A 16,010-nucleotide genomic window follows, 5' to 3' on the forward strand; every position below is an offset into this window, starting at 1 on the left:
AAATTGTAGTTGTGAAACTTTTGCCCTACCAATTCTAATTCAATGTTTTACTGTTTTACCAGACCCATCCCCTGATATATTAAAGCAGATACAAGCTATGGTATACAGATTTGTGTGGGATGGTAAAGGGGACAAAATTAAAAGAAATATACTTATCTCAAATTACGAGGATGGTGGTGTAAAAATGCCACATATTGAATCCTTTATAAAATCACTTAAGCTATCGTGGGTTAAAAAAGTTTTAGACAATAATTTAATTACAGAAGATGCACATTTCAACACTTTATTGTTCTGCAGTGATGTTGGAAGCCTAGTTTTTTTTTAAATCAAAAACTTAATAAAAACTTGGATAGGTTATACAAAAAAGTAGGTTATACAAAAAAGCTTATTTGCTTATTATAAATATTGTATTTCGAATTTATTTTGAAATGCCAGATACCTTCTTTCCGATAAAAAATAATCCCAAACAAATAATAACAAGTTAGACCATTCCATATGTAAAATGACACTCATTGGCATTCTTCAACATTACTGATTGATTAACATCTTCACACAACGGCATTACAGAATATTAGAATACTGACATTATTTTATGAACAGGAGTTCAAGACCAACAAGTTGTGAATCTGTCACTTATTTACAAGCATATTCCTTTTTCTAGATGTCAACCAAACATGCAAGTCTAACGCCGACACATCAATACCACACCCAAATACATGCCAACTCTACTTTAACTGCAGTCAATCAGTGTCTCCCCTACCGAAAGAGAACAGACGAGGCCTAGCAATTCTAAGACCTGCCTACCTTCAAGAATGCCATTACCCCGAACTATTCTCAACAACAACTCCGTGACGGTCATGTCAAAATGATTCAGATGTAACATGTGGATCCAGATATGAAACCAAAAATACATGTAAGTAAATATGAATAGAAAGAAATATTGGGTGTATTTCGATGAGACAGTAAAAAAAAATATATACCCAAATGAATATATATCACTGTGTGTAGGATTTTTTTGAAAAGAAGCGAACAAAAATACTGCTCTAGCATGTACTTAAACATCCCGTCAATGTGTTTGTATTATCTTTCATTTTTTGTTTTGCTGGTGTGTTTTGTATATGCGACTTCTTGTGTTTCTTTGGTTCTTGTAACTTGACTTTGTACTTTCAAAGAACCCGTCAGTATGATATTGTTCTATTATATGTCATTATGATATATTTCTATTATGAATCAGAAAATACGTTGAACCACAAACGTCAAAATTATTCAATCGCGTAGTGGAATGAACTATTTGTGGATTCTTATAGATTCTATTGCTTTTGGACTATTTCAAATAATAGTCCATTTCTGAAATTACTTTATACATACTTTTGATTTTTTAACCCTGTATGCCAATATTGTCAATGTGAATTTTTAAAATTGTTTGTATATACATTGAACGACAAATATATGCGACGTTTAAAATTTTTCTGACGTCAAAGGCGCTAATCAATGAACGTGTTTGTACATAGGTGTGTTTGTGTTCTGTTAAATTGTTCCTTTTAAAATTGTTACACGATGATGACTGATGTACCAATATTTTGACTATTTTATTTATTATGCCTGTTTAGTTCACGCATCATTATAAATATAACGGAATTTGATAAGACTGTCGTCAAAGGGAGAGGTTTAGCGCTATAAAACCAGGTTTAATCCACCATTTTCTACATTTGAAAATGCCTGTACCAAGTCAGGAATATGACAGTCCTTGTCCATTCGTTTTGATGTGTTTTGTCATTTGATTTCAAGTGATTATGGACTTTCCGATTAGATTTTCAGAGTTCAGTATGTTTGTGATTTTACTTTTTTCTGAGAAACTACAAGTTCTGAGTGTGCTGAAATGTTAAAAGTTATATGAATGCATATTCAAAAATGATAAATAAATTTAAAACAAAAATCATAAAAGAAGTTCATGCAAACAGTTAAATGTTCCTATCATTTAAACATAAGTCTGTTTATTTGTACCATAATTATCGTTTTGATTGGATTTAACGGTTAGGAATTACAAAAATCTATATCATGCATTATAAGATGATGTATGCTATTTGTTATATTTTACAGCATTGAACATTTTTTTTTAATTTAGGTGACTACCTTGCGGATGGTTGTGTATGTTACGTAGCATGCATGCAGAGCATGCATTGCAGTCACACCTAACTGCGAAGGATTCTCTGACGGATTATAAAGAAATATACATATATCGGATCAATACGAGGTCTATTTTGAATGTCGGGATGAAAGAAATATTTATGTTTGTGAAAATCCTAGTCAATCCAACATGGCACCATACAATGGCAAATGTCAAGACCTTTTTGAAATACCACAACCTAATTATCAGGTTGGACAAAATGTTGGATATGGTATTGATTGCTCTGGTCGGCCAAACGATAACTACAAAAACAATCAGAGACGATTTGATATCTACTATACTTGTGTAAATGGAAACTCAACACTTACATCTGTAGTTCAGGGAAAAACTTCGATACGAAATCGTCATTCTGCCAAAATTCAGTTAATGCATGTACGCCATGTGGCTCCGTCAGTAAATGATGTTAATAAAAATGACGATAAAATAACCCGATCAAGCAAGCTAATTGCCTGTGACCTTTTTTTATATGTCCGTGATTATGCAATACAGTGTGAATGTTATTTCTCGTATTTTGACGTTGTGTGATAACGACCGAGAAATAAGAGAAATGTTTGAAATATTTTTGAACTGTTTGATTCCAGCATGTCTGTTGAAAATTAATTAAACCCGCAAAGTTTAATTATCGATATGGCTTTATAATCACACATAATCAGTCATTATTTCATATATTCCTAGTATCAATTGTTAGAGAAAAAACCTACAGGAATTCATGAACCCTTGTTCAAAAGCTGATTGATTATAAAAGTAAAAACAACACGTTAAATAATTTCAAACGTCCGATATATGTTTCTATAAGTATTTTCATCAGGTACATTCAAACCAAATATTTGAAAACGGAGTATTATCAGAACCGAAACAGTCGAAGAGGTGAAAAAATTAACAGATATGCATATGTACCAAAAACTTCTAATGAAAAAGAAACACCACTTACGCGTCAGGAAAATAACCAACATATTGAACAGGAAAAATATCAGAGCCTTGTATTACATGTAGCCTTATGTCCAAATACATTTTGAGGGATGAAGAGGATGGTTTCTTTAACTGACGGAATGTTCATTTGCATCTTAATCATTGTCTCTCACCTCTGTTTCAGTTCAATATGTGTTGCGTTGTCTACTTAGATTGTTCGTGTATTTGTTCAAACGTCGAGTCAATAACTAGAACTTGTTGCGTGTTATTTCCTTAGGATGCAACATATTTTATTTAAATCAATAGTTATTGCATCAGTATTGACTTGATTCATAACTTTATAACCGTTGATTTAACTAACCAAATAGTCATATATGTAGGTTCCATCTTCCAGAAGCACAGTTGACCTTATATGAATTTGGATATGTTGTTCCATCGAACAGTAAAGTTCCTTATATGTTCATGTATTTTTTTCGAGTTCTCTGAGATCGATACCCTCTGTGTTTTGTCGTTTCGTTGTATAAGTTGCTTGTGTGCTTCATACTTACCGGGTAATTTGCAACTGATTTGAACAACTTTCCCAGATTAAGGTAAGGGTTGAGCGCTCACAAATATGTTTAATATCTGTTTTCAGTTGTTGTCGTTGTTATTTATCTGGGGTTTTTTAATTATTTTTTTTGTCATGTCATTGCCAGACATATCTAACTATACGGTTTGACTTGTTTCTCATTTTTGAAGGGTGTTTGGATCTCAGTTGCTGAAATAAACTTCGTTAAAAAATGTTGCAAAAAAAACCCACTATCTTCTCTGGCATGGAACTTGATAAGAATGCACCATCTGGGTAAAACTGATTTATTTTGAGCGTCCTTGGAGAAAGTGAATTCAGGAAAGCTCATTGGACGCACATAATTCATATCAAGAGGTTTAATTTCATTTACGACGATTTTAATTTCGAAATTACCAATTGTCCCACCTTAGTAGTAATAAAACAAATACATCTGCATATGCGATGTATATTTCACAACTCATTCGGTATTCAAAAAGCAAAATCACAAAACAACTGAACTCCAAGAAAATTTCAAAATGGGAAGTCCCTAATCACATGGCAAAATCAAATGATAAAACACATTAAACGAATGGACAACAACTGTAATATTCCTGACTTGGTACATGCCTTTTCAAATGTAGAAAATGATGGATTGAACCTGGTTTTAAAGCGCTGAACATCTCATTTATTTGACAGTTGCACCAAATTCCATTAAATTTACAACGATGCGTGAAAAAAAGACATAATAGGTACAATTGTCTAAATAAGGGTACAGCAGTCTTCACTGTCACAATCTCAATTAGAACAAAAACAAACAAATATTTAACAACGAAGCACAAAAAGCATCTCTCAAATTTAACAACGACATTCATTGCTTACTTAAAGATATATTTTAAAAACAACCTATAAAGGATTGAAATATTTTAAGTCATGTGACTGAATGACAAGGTTCACATTAACTCTAGTGTAGAGTCGCGTGTTTGCATGACGTCAGAAAGTAAACGTCACACAGGAAAAATATAAAATAATTGTGTCGTTCAAAGTATTTTCAAAATTATGATTTCACATAGGGAATGGTTCAGCTGCTACTCAGACCTTGTAAAACTCACCAGTGAATGAGTAGAAAGCAGACGAACCCGAGTTTTATCAAATAACGTAAAGACCATCATTTTCATCGTAAGATACCTGACCAAGACCTTGTTTGATAAATATTCCGTCTCAACTTCATAACTAATACATGAAGGTCTTGAAGTTAAGATTCTAGGAACTGACGTTATTTCTCGTCTTAATTACATTTTAAAGTGTTCTTTTATTGTTCTTGGTAAATTATTTCTTTTTAGGTTAAGTCTATTTGTGGTAGAATCCATTTAATGTGACTCGGTACTCATACATCACGTCATTGGTTTATTGTGCTTTGGAAACAATACACAATAAGAATTGTTAGTTTCACATTTTAGTATTGAAAATTGTTGCTATTAAGTTGTTTTAATGGAAAGGTATGATTCCAGAGAAGAGACTAAACTGTGTTTTGTTCTTAGGAAGTGTAAATTTCGTGTTCATATTCATGTCCATTCCAGTAATGACTCTGAAACTATATTAGCATTTGTTGACTGTTTTGGAAAGATGTGAATTAAGCACGAACTTTTGAAAGGAAGTTTGCAGAAAAATGAAAGAAAAAACACCCACTTTTATCCAATTTTCGAGAAGGCTGTATGTCAGTGTTGAAACAATTTATGTCTGATATTCATTGGCATTCTTGTCCAAAGATATGTTTAAGCCTGCAAAGGGAGTAAAAGGGGAGGGGGCTCACAGTATATAAGAAAACTGACACCATATGTTTCCATGGATAGTGAACTTAGTTTATTTAGTTTTGACTTTCTACTAAATGATTGGGAATAGGAAATAAGATTCTAAATATGTATATATGTTTTAGTATTCATGTTAAAATTGCATTGTCTATATGCCTGTTCAAGTTCCGGCACTTAGTGATCCAATTTCAGCTTAATTGCTAACTGTTTATTGATACCAATGTTATGTTTGTGCATTTCTGTCTTTCGTTTATGCTTATTTGCTTTGTCTATGTATATGCCTTTTTGTTAACATATTTGTTTGCTTTCATAGTGAATAAGATTACACGACAATGTTTACAGATGTACAGCTTTTTCAAGTTTTAACCTATTATGTTTTGTTTGTTTTGTTCACACATTGTTGTCAATATAATGGAATTGTGTGAGTCTGCCAAACAAGTGAAGGGATATAGCTAACTATAAAACCAGCTAAAATCTGCTACTTTTTCTTCATAAGAAAATGCCTATACCAAGTCAGAAATATAGCAATTGTTATCCATTCCTTTAAATGTGTGTGAGCCTTTAATTTTGCCTTTTGAATTGGTACTATAAATTTTGAATATTCATTAGAGAATTGTTTTGTTTGTTAAAGGAATAATTGATGCAAGCTATACTTTATCTTAATTTAACATGGGTTGGCATTATATTCGTGATTGTTTTTTTGCGTCCTTAGAGAAGGTGAATAGTGAGGGCTAAAATAACACCATTATAATGCATACCCATGTTAAAACTACAATAAAGAATATCGTGTATCAATTATTTCGATTCTGATTAGGACAAGTAAGGTAATTTCTATGTCCGATGTGTATTTATAGTGAAGAGGGTTTGTGTAGGCTCTTCCATTAAACTCCCATTTTTGTTTGTAAACAAACAAATGACTGGCATTGTGATTTTACAGAGGGAGGAGTTTGAGCAGGCAGCATGCACGGATGTCGTGTCTAGGTCAAATATGTCAATTTCCGATTGCAACACATTACAGTCATAATAAATGAATTAGTATCAACATGTGCATAATTTAAAAGAGTTTGGAAGTGTTTTAAGTCAACGAAACATATCAAGTCCATGCCAATTTGATAAAATTCATTAGTCTGCAGTACTCAATATACGCATGTGCAAACCAATTTTATTGGATTTAGAGCATGGATTTATTAACAAAGCGAAGGGAGCACGTCATATTAGAATATTTTACTTTTTACAACTATTCTATTGCTTCTTTATATTAAACTCCAATAGTATGTAAAGGTGGTAAATGGAGGAGAAAAAATGGGGAGCATGAGATTAGGAATATTATTTCTAAAAAGAAACTATAATAAAATAAATTATTCTTGTAAAGATGGTCAAATACCAAGACATGTAGGTTAATTTGTAACGGGCCAAGAAAACTGCCTGTTTAGATTAAGGAAAACCAATTAGATTTTAGTGCCTTGTAAGAATCACCCTTGCTCGGAATTTGAACCTTTTTAATCCATTACTTGTGGTGAGATCGGATATCTCGCAATTCACGTACTCTCTTCCGGAATTTCAACGGGTTTGTTCTAGAGACCCTTTTCACAAAATATCTGAAGAGTAAACATAGTCGTAAGTCTTAAGTATAACTTGAGATCAATTTCAATCGTTAGATTTTTTACGAGAGAAAAAAGACTCAGAACGGCGCAAGTCAAAACACCATCTTCCCTTAGGACGCAGATTTTCTATGAGGTGCTTCTAATAAGTTGAAATTTAAACCGATCTAAATTTTCAGAATATTGTACTAATTTATTGTACTTTTTTCATATTTTTTGCACTGACATGTATCATTTAGAATCCGAGTATAACTCAAAATCTTTAAACCGCTGGAAATAAAGCGTGCCTTTAAATGATGTATGTGTAATTGTAATGTTCTCGTACAGTCGGAAAGCTGACCCCGGTTTTATCCCATTTCTTAAAGCAACAATGGAAGTCATGTGATTACCATATATTGGCATTTTTTTTACCAAAAAAGGGATGCTCTTTTTTTTGGAATTTGTACTTTTTTGCATGAATTAAAACTAATTTGCTTTGAAGTTAACATTCTTAAGTATATAATAAATATATATTGATCCACTCAATTATGGATTAAACTAATTTTTTCTCTCAAAATGTGTCTTCAAAGGCTAGGTGTTAACTAGTCCAAATAATTATGACGTCTTGGAAGGCTATTATATTTTTTTTGACGCCTTACCTCGACGTCATAATGCTGAAGCCGCCATTTTTGGTTGGACTTTGAGAGCATATTTTGCTCTCAACTTTGAGACACAATTTAGCCATCAAATTTTCATTGAAGGCTAATAAAAATTGCATATACAAAAATTCTTACCTTTAATGTGTTTGTTTGATCAAAATATTTCCTATTAATCCCTACAGAAATAATAATATAAGTAACAATTCCATCCGAGGCGGGAACATGTCGACTGCATTTTTTGAAACGTTTATCTGATTTCTTTTTAGGAGATTATAAAATAATTCTTACACCAAACTCGGTAAAATTTTTACAGACCCGAATTTCCGGAACCTTTGTTGTACATTATCCGGAAATTCAAGTCCGTCAAAATGTACCGAGTTTGGTTCAAAAATATATTTTATACTCCTAAAATGAAGCATCCTGAGGAGGAATCAGTTAAACGTTTTAATAAAGCAGTAAATTCCCTCTCAAAGTCAAACAGAAAATATGAGTTTGGCGTTATGACGTCGAAGCAAGGCGTCAAAGAAAAAAAATATAATAGCCTTTCAAGACGTCATAATTATTTGGACTAGGTGTTGACCAAACAAATCGGTCACAGGAATTTAAAATCTTAATTTTCTTTCTTAACTTCTCGGGAAGCTCTGCTGAATTTAAATTATGTTATGTAACATAACTTGGACTATGATATGTCAAAAGTGTGCCACTTAATACGCTGTAATACGCATATTTGCCACTTCGATGTGTCGACATTTCTGTAGAAGCGGGGCCGATAGTAATTTACGAGTTACGTCCCTTTGTTTGACACTCGCATGAACAAACTATTATTATATTAAGGTGGTACATAACACTACAGGGAGATACCTCTGTTAAATCAGCTAAACATTTTAATTACGTTGTGTTGTAACGGGAATATTCAGCTTCACAATGATCAAAATAAGTGTTTCTCAAACTGCAATATAACTAGTGTAATTTTTCTGATAAAACGGTTAGTTCAAATTTTTTGAAATTTATATTTTTGTCAAAGGGTCAAAGTAAATACTTTTGTTAAAATTTTATGAAAATTAAACGATCCAAATTAATTTTAGCTAAGGTATTGGGTTCCACCTTAAGCACCATATGCTGTTATTTTCATGTGGATATTATTAAAATAATTTTATAAAATATATTTTGATACCAAGGACTAAATTTTTTTTAGAGAAACACAATTTCATCACTTTTCAGAACTCAGTCTCAGTGAAATAGGCCCTATGTGCCATAATATTATTATTCCAAGAGTTAATTTAATATTTATATTTTAGTAATTTTTTTTACTGCTGTAACCAAATTATTTTAACACAGAAATAAATTTCTACTAAACTGATACAAGGTGTAGCGAAAATGTTCATGAATAATGGACCAAGACAGGATTGAAATTATCAAAAACAGGAAATCCTTTTGATTCAAAATTACTAATAAAATTGAGAATGGAAATGGGGAATGTGCCAAAGAGACAACAACCCGACCATAGAAAAAAGAGAAAAAAAAACAACAGCAGAAGGTCACCAACAGGTCTTCAATGTAGCGAGAAATTCCCGCACCCGCAGGCGTCCTTCAACTGGCCCCTAAACAAATATATACTTGTTCAGTGATAATAAACGCCATACTAATTTCCAAATTGTACACAAGAAACTAAAATTAAAATATTACCTTTTTCATTTTTAAAAGAGATCATAATGAAAGTGTTCTGAATGTAAATTCTTCATTATTTCAAATAAAAAGAAATTAGTTTGCAATCCTTGCATTGTATGAGCAAACTAAATATAACAAAAATTGTATAAATTTTGTCTCATTCATTCCATGCATGTTAATGAATGGACTCAAATTATAAAAAAAACACTAAAGCAATAAATGGTTCTAATCTTGTACTTGAAAATAAATGAGAACAAAACAGACTCTGTCTATTTTCTTCTTCTTCTATCTAAAAAAAATAATAACTATGCATTTTTTATATTTATGTAAAAGTATTTCAGAACAGTTTCTGAGTGCTAAGTCAACAATTATGTTTCAGATCACAAATCATAAGTAAGTCACACTTCATGTCAGTATGAGCATGCTTTACACAAGAGTGATTAAAATAGTCTGGAAGAGATTGTTTTTTAAAAGTTTAAATTTAGGACAAGACTTTTTTATTTACTTTTGCAGGACTCTTTCATCAATTTTTTTATAATATTATAAACAAAAAATGAGTTTTGTTTAGTCATCTTTTAAGGAGTTAAGGTTGTGCAAAGACAGTATAAGATTTCCTTACCTTTTTTAAGTTAATTAAAACATTTCAATGACTTAAAGAGAATAATTAATCCAGTCAAATATTCACAGCTGAACTCGCCATGTTGCTGTTTTCAAACAAATACACTTATGTGTGTACTACATTGTTTTCAGATGCAAGTTGACATCAATGTGTAAGACCAAAAAACTACATTGTCAAAAAATGTCTTTCGTTTGGAATTTAGTTCGCACGGGGTTTCCTAAGGGGGATAGAATTAACATTCAGATTACCTGGTGCATTACATTTACGTGTTAAAATATTTATTTTACTAACCTTACCATTCAAGATTAGTCCTTTTAAAAAGGTCTTTGTAAAAGTTAAACAGAATTGAGCACTTGCAAGAAAACTATGTTAAGTTATTAAAAAAGGCCATTTAACATGTTTAAGTATTCTTTTCTTTAATAAGAAGAACCGTGGTTAAAAATTCGACAGAAATCTATTTCCGACCCTATGGCAAGTAAGAGACAGAGAAAAGAAAAAAATACAATTTTGCTCCAAATTATTTTTTCCGCGAAATTAATGCAATTAGGAGATAACTGTATTGTATTTTAAGCTCCGACTGCCTCAATTGGGGATTTGATGGTCGCAAATTAAGTTTGCTGGCGACGCGTCAGCGGGGACAGTAAACGGGAATTTGCGACCATCAAATCCCCAATTGAGGCCGTCGGAGCTTAAAATACAATGTTGTTATCTCCATTCTAAAGAAACTGACAGAAAATAACGTTAAAACATGTATTTAAAAACTGTCATATTATATGTCGTCTGCGCTTGCGCGTACATTCCATAGCATCAATTGTCAATTGATGCCATGTAAAAAAGTGACGTTATCCAATCAAAACGAACGTTACAAACGTTGTTGCATTAGAATTTCAGAATGGCGGGTTTTAATATCAGTCCCATTGTTGTTTTAAGAAAGTAACAACAACGGTCGTTTCTAAGGGCTTGCTTTCCGACTGGTAGCGATGTTTATTTGTCTGTTCTTGTCACCCGAATTGTCATAAACAGATGCAGTTGTCATTTCTCATTATTCGAGCACACAAGCGCAGAAACTTTTTTGGACGTAATGTATGACGTTTTTCCAGATTTATGACGTCTCAATAAAATGCCGTCACTGTATCGAATTCTGTCAAAGTGAATATTTTACTTTTTTGTCATTTATAAGCATTAGAGTTTTAGTTTATGTCACCAACAAGACATTATTTTTATAAACCAACTACTTTTTCATTTCTATATGCACAGTAATTACATATCAGTGAATTTTGCTTTGCATTCAACGTGGTTTAACCTAATGTTGCTCATGATGAGGCTTAAGAGATTATAGGTCGGTCAATTATATGAATGTTGATATTTTATCAATCAGCTGGGTTGTTTTTCATTTCTTTTTTTTTTATTCTTTTTGTTAACCAGTCACTGCGAAAAACTCGACTTTTATTCAATTGATTTGTGCTAACCACCACAAAAGAAACCTTGGCAGGGTACACGCATAGAATATTCCATAGCTAAGCACCCGATTATCTTGTGACTTTCTAAGAGCTCCATTGTTATCCGATAATCAGCCTACAATAAAACAATGTTCGTAAATCGTCAAGCATATGTAAATTGAACTTTCAAACCTGTTCATGCATTTTCCATTGTTATTTAACGCAAAATAAATATCTTTAATACCTGAGACGATCTTACTTAATAAACGATCTATTTGTTTACTTATTGTAACTCCAACTTATTAACCCGGTGTAGGTTTTATGTTGAGGTTCAATTTACTAAGAGTTAATCGGGTATGACTAATCAGACACACCCTAATAGAAACTGGGGTCCAAAATAGGAACGGGGAACAACCGTCAGCGCAATACCATAAATAATAATTTCAGAGAATCAAAATGCTTTATGTTGATTTAAAAAACAATAACCAACAATTAAACGATGTTTGAATGAAAAAAAAACTGTCCAGAAAAGGTAAGTTAGGAATTGATTTACAAAATAAGCACATATTATAAGTTATTTACGTTCATATTCGTAGATATGGAGATTTTAATACCCTGAAATATCCAAGTACACCATGAGGCGCATAAACGTATGCCAAAATACTATGATCGATCAAAATTACTAATTTTGAGAGGCCGTACGGTGACTTATGGTTGTTTATTTCAGATTTAAAAAATATCATCGCAATCCTTGTAACTAGTTAATGTGCAATGTTTAAGTAGCAGTTGATAAAAATGTGTTAAATGATTAAATCTAATGTCACTATCATCATGATCATGGTTAGAGTAGGTTTTCCTTAATGCTTTTGTGTGTTGTTTTTTCTTTGTATTCATTGGGTTTATCACTTATATCGCGAAAGAAATATAAACACCGGAGATACATTGTATAAGTATACTTATGTTTTCAAAAATACATACGTTGGCCACCAAAGAAGCATAGGCTGATGGAACCACGTTGACTTCTAAATTACCGGAGAACAAATTTAAAAGCCCTATTAATCCTGTGTCGTAACCAAACCATATGCCCTGGATCTCATGCAGCAATAACTCAAAGATTGACAAAGGTTTCAATGACGATGAATTGGACCCTCGCGGGTGGTAGTTCTTGACCAGATGTACAGGATTAATTGGACATCCACACGTCAAACCAAGGTCAATAATTCCTTGTGGACAGATATGGTTGGAGATCCATTCACAAAGATTGTCGTACACACTGAAAGAAGAAAACAAATTCCTTAATATAAATATAAATCAGATATGTATACCTTTATTGTGATATAAAGAAGAAATTTAAATCAATTTATCTTTTAATATTGGTACAACAGAAGCTATTCTATTTTTTCCCACACTACTGAGTTCATTTGTAAAACTCTAAGTCAACTTAATACCAGATGATTCTTCATACGAGAAACAATACAAACTGTTGAAACCAATGAATTCATTTACATTGAAAGGACTTATTATTTGTTATTGTCAACTTCAAATTCAAAGATGTGTTTTTTTTTACCTTGAGTTGAGCGCTTATAAACGTAAATAGCAACTAAACACTCTTTATCTGCCTGTCACATGCATCCTATGATTCAGTGGTTACCGTTGGTTCATGTCCTTCATATTAGTTTTCCATAAACTACATTCATAAATTAGGCCGTTAGTTTTATTGTTTGATTTTGGCCTTATATCGCTGATTATACGGTATGCGCTTTTCAAATGATCGAAGGTTGTACGGTTATCTAGTATGCCTTAATCGTCGCCATTTGGACTATGGGGGGTAGTTGTTTCATTGGCGATCATACCACATCTTCTAATTTTTAAATACACATTGTTTTGTATGAATTCAATATGTATCAAAAACCTGTTGCAAACTATGAAGCATGAAAGCGATGAATAACATGTTCAAGTTTTAACAGCTTCTATCGCACATAGAAGCTAATTTTTATCCTTATTACGGTTTGTATAAATCAATTGTGATCTTCATATCCAATGAATACAGCGAGATAAGGTAAATTTAATTTGATACGTATACGTAACTTTTTGTAGCCAATATATTTCTTTTCGATCGACTGTAAAAATTACAAGCCCGAAACAGGGTTCTGTAAAATCCGTAAATTATATTTGTGTTATTGATCGAAAGGAAGTTATGCAATACCTTTTTTTATAAGCTAAAACCAACTGAAAACGAGGTTTAACGTTAGTTTACTCATTATCTGCTAGTAAATTTGAAAGTGTACATGTGTTGCGAAACAAAATGTCATTTTAGAATGCCGTGCAACTGTCACTACAAAAGTCAAAAAGTCTGAAAATACCAGTTTTTGTCTGAATATGCATGAAATTTTACTCGACATTCTATATTTGTCTGAATAATTTAAAAACATTCTTGACATAGTATGAATTTGTCTAATACGGTTCTTGATTTTTCTTGACAAGTGTCTTGGCAGTATGAACATTGTCTTAAAATTTCTCGACACTTCCTGTATCATTTGATTAGAGTCTGGATTAGTCTCAACCAATTCTTGCCTGTCTTAAATTTGTCTCGATCTGTCTTGACATATTCTTGACATTCTAAATAATATCTGAATATATCTTGACATATTCTTGACATTCTAAATAATGTCTGAATATGTCTCGACACATTCTTGATAGTCTTAAATATGTCTTGACACTATCTCAACAGTATAAATTTCGCCTGAAATGTGTACAGACTTATTCTGCACTGTTTATGACATTATATTGCTGTTATATACTCTTTTTATAATGGCTAAACTAAACTTTGAAAAATCAAGGATTAATTTTGTATAGTAAGATATCCTTTTGGTGCAACTAAGTTGGAATACCCTGAATAATCTTCATGTAGTTTAATTTTGATTTTACTGATCAACTCATAAGTTGTATGGCTGATTATAGGTAAATCAGTAATTCCTATTTGACAGTTGCGTGTACTCTGTGTGTGGAATACCTTAATTTTATGGGGAACATCCTGTCCATGTGTAATACTTAATATATATTCCAACAGATGACATTACACAAATGTGTCTTCAGTTAAATGAATGATTTATATATCATCATAATTTGCTATATAAACCACATTTTTGTACAATAATTATTTACAATATTAACATTGAATATTATGAATGTAGAATGAAATATGTCTACAGTATGATTGCTTTTAATCATTTAATTTATAAGATTTAGGAATCCAAATTTGTTGTAATTTTTTAAAAACCCACATTTAAATTGTTTCATATCAACACCCCACATTTAAATCATATTATACCAAGGATTTGTATAGATAGTTGCTTATACATAGATTTCATAGCCATCTTTGCATTTGTTAAAATATTTAGATACATAATTTTCAATTACTTTACATGTTCAACTTTCATTTTTGTTGTAAGAAGTGTAACTTGAAACAACAGTATATTATATAAAGAGAAATACAGATTTAAGTTATATCATGAATATTGGTCAGAACTGTCAATTAAATTTAAGACACAATTCAAAATGTTCAGAATATGTCAAGCCATTCTGAGAAAAAATAAGAATGTCGTGAATACGTCGAGAAATTTCAAGACAGTATTCAAATGTCAAGAAGTTGTCAAGAAATTTTAAGACCATATTCAGAATGTCGATAATATGTCGAGTAAATTTCATACAAATTTGATATCAATGAAAATTTGACAAGACAAATTAAGACACAAGTCATACTTTTGGAGAATGTCGAGTAAAAATTCATGCAAATCAAGACAAAAACTGGTCTTTTCAGACTTTACCACTTTTGTAGTGTGTGGGTTAGCATTCATTAGCTGTCTCTATTTTATAAATTAACCACTGTTTGTTATATTGATAATATCCATTGAAGCTGGAGCAAGTTGTGCTAATTGCTTTGTTTCGGTGTGTCAATTGTATGCTAGAGTGACATCCCTTTGCACTATGTTTCAATTCCGAAATGTCTATCGAATCAATATGGTATTAGCTCCTTGAACAAGTTACTGAACACATTTAGTAATCAAAAAAGGGTGATAACTAGAACTTACTACTGCCTTAAACCATCTCTGAGAGTCGATGTACGGTGCAACGAATTTTTTCTTATTTAAAAACATTGTCTTTTCAACTTTTTCTGGGATGAGTCGAAATCTCTGCTGATGAAAATATTTACTCTGACGTTGTTGGAATGACTTAAACACGATTAGCTATAGGTTAAGGCCTATGAAAATCACCCCAGGGTCAATGCCACTGCTGTTGGAGTTTTATTTCTACGAGGGTTTCAACCGGACCAGTAGTAAGCACTTCAGTCATAACTTATTTGGTCGAATTTATAAAGGAGTAGGTCCGGTAAGGGCCGATTTTGGCCTCAAATTTCAGGTTCATCTACCGAAAGATTTTGGGCACTTCTTAAACACTTCAGTGTCTATTTCAATTGATTCAATTAGTTTATGTGAAAGATTTTAACTGATTAAGTCATACAAAAACTCTCCGATTCAAGCTTAAATATGAAAAATCTACCAAATATGCAAAATATAGTCACTTTTCAGATGG

Source organism: Mytilus edulis, chromosome 10 (assembly GCF_963676685.1).
Source record: "Mytilus edulis chromosome 10, xbMytEdul2.2, whole genome shotgun sequence".
Taxonomy (NCBI): Eukaryota; Metazoa; Mollusca; class Bivalvia; order Mytilida; family Mytilidae; genus Mytilus; species Mytilus edulis.